Source organism: Plasmopara halstedii (assembly GCF_900000015.1).
Source record: "Plasmopara halstedii genome assembly, contig: Scaffold_658, whole genome shotgun sequence".
NCBI lineage: Eukaryota > Oomycota > Peronosporomycetes > Peronosporales > Peronosporaceae > Plasmopara > Plasmopara halstedii.
The window spans coordinates 85,469-85,987 of NW_020187575.1; positions in this window are offsets into that span (position 1 = coordinate 85,469).

Genomic DNA, 519 nt, shown 5'->3' on the forward strand with positions numbered 1-519 from the left:
GCGCTTAGAGGAAGCGTAAATTAGGTCACCGACCTTTTGTTCTATACTTAGAACAAGCACGAGTCTAGCGGATCACAATCCTCTTACTCCAAGAGTAATTAAAACCTATACCCGAGGCTAATTAACTCTTCTGTTTAAATCCAAAACTAACTTTAGTTATTTTTATCTGCGGCAAAGTCGCCTAATTTTACATGCATAGTTTTTCCCAAATATGTATAGTAAAATCTAAATACATGTATAACTACTGAATATCCAACCCCGTACCGTATTCTTGTTTGGGTTTGGTCATACCAAGCCCATCTGGTGTGACACGGACCCATGTTGCCAGGGTATGTGTAACCCCGTTACACTGGTGACGACGTCGTCCCACTTGGCGTTCAACGTGATGGCGGACGTCACCGTTCTCATCGAGAAGAGTCAGTGGCGGGCGGTGACTCGCGGTGCTCTTCGAGCCCTTGAGAATGAGATCCTTCGTGATCGGAGCTCCGCTGAGCGTCATGCTGAAGTAGCATATCGCTG